The sequence below is a fragment of the Cyprinodon variegatus genome, unplaced genomic scaffold, assembly GCF_000732505.1.
Source record: "Cyprinodon variegatus isolate N-32 unplaced genomic scaffold, C_variegatus-1.0 Scaffold1568, whole genome shotgun sequence".
In the NCBI taxonomy this organism is placed as follows: domain Eukaryota; kingdom Metazoa; phylum Chordata; class Actinopteri; order Cyprinodontiformes; family Cyprinodontidae; genus Cyprinodon; species Cyprinodon variegatus.
The window spans coordinates 41,384-43,319 of NW_015152021.1; positions in this window are offsets into that span (position 1 = coordinate 41,384).

Genomic DNA, 1,936 nt, shown 5'->3' on the forward strand with positions numbered 1-1,936 from the left:
TCACACATTTGTTTGGCAACTACTTTCTCAAGAATTTTAGATCAGAAAGGAAGATTGGATATAGGTCTATAATTGACCAAATTATCAGGGGGAGGAGTATATTTCTTAAATCTATAGTGGAGGATGATCGTTTTCTGGGTGGATCTTCTAAATAAGTGGTCCTCCTAATTGTCAATCATTCTGGTGACATGTTTACGTCAGGCTGTCCTACATGCTAGTCCTCATTTTCTCCTAACCATGTGCCGAGAAATGCCTGGCTGCCAAGAATTACCTCAGCTCTCACACACTGATGAGAAAACGGATTTAAATCAACCAAAAGGGAACTTTTTAAATATGTTCTTAATGTTTTCATATTTCCTATGCATGGATCCCCTAAAATTTAGACTTTTGGTGGACAGATAAATAAGAATAAATACAATTTTTACTTGTACGGAGACATGTTTCAGTCAATGTGCTAAAATCACTGTCCAATGAAAATACTCTTCGTTCAGTGGATAGCAGTTCCTGCTTTTGCTATCAACACCAGTCTATATCATTTCTGACAAAACATTATGAATATGTTTAAAAGTTCTCTTTTCCGTCATATTTCAATCTGTTTTCTCATCAATGTGCGAGAGTTTAGGATGATGCGTGCTCCTGCGACGGGGGGGATAATTCTCTGCATAACACGGTGGTGAGTCTAATGTAGTGGAAAAATTACAAATCTTATTTCAGAAAGTAAGCTTGTATGAGCGATGCAAACAGCAAAGTTTAAAAAGAGTGCAAGAGGAGAAATGGGCTCTTGCACGCTTTTAATAGACCTTCCCTCTCAGAAGAGGATACAGAGTTGTGCATGTACATTTTTTATTATCTTTTTTATAATCTTTTCAAAAATTTGCTAAAATCCTCCACTAAACCTTTAATTAAATGTTTAATTCCAGCAACCTTAAAATCCTGAGGTACATATCCCTGTAACAGAGATAGATTAATCACATCTAAAATATAGGAGGAGATCAAAGGGAATACCTCCTTAAATAATCTGGTTGGAACTGGATCTAACATCCAAGTTGAAGGCTTAGATGAAGACATCAGTTTTGCTAACTCTGAAAGATGTGGATCAAAGCAGTCTAAACCCGGTTCAGATTCCATGACTACCTCAGATGCTGCCCCCCCCTCCAGAGACAAACCAATCATAGAGTGGTGCCAAGATCTAATTTTCAATAGAATAAATCATATTTATAAAGAATCCCTCAGTTTTTTAAGCAGATTTGTAGATTCACCGAAGAACAAAAGCAAACAAAAGAGCAAACAGAACAATAAAATGAATGTTGAGCAAAAACAATGTGGAACCCAACACGGCTGTAAATATGCCAGAAACAAAAGGAGCAAAGCAGCACAGAACAATGGCTGAAGCTGATCTTCATTAGATTAACAAATAACAGAGAGCGGCCTAGGACCACCTTTTGCAGGAAAAAGAAGAAAACTAATTAAATCAATTCTAAAACTTAGGATATCATTAAAAAAAAAGGTTCTGTACTTTTTGTTGCTCATTTTGAGAAAGCTAAATTTATATTATTTACAGTAAATGATTGAAATGAACTATTTGAAGTTTTAATTTCATGTCATTCTGATGATTGCTGACTATAAAAATTCAAATTCATTGTCTCAGAAAATGTGAGTAGTTACAGCGAATCAATAGTGAACATTTTAAACAGAAGGTCTGGCTTCATTTCTAAAACATTTTGGTTGCTGATTTGGTTGCGCTGTTTTTTCCTGTATTACTGCATCGCAGGCATGGGATGCGTTTGAATCCATTTGCTTCGTCTTCCAAGGACGCGCTTTACCTGGACTGGATCCTTCGAAGTCTGTTAAAATAATGAAACAGGAAGAGTTTTGGATGTGAATTCAAACAGGTCCAGCCATCACCGCCCTACACCCTGTCGCTTAGCAACCGTGA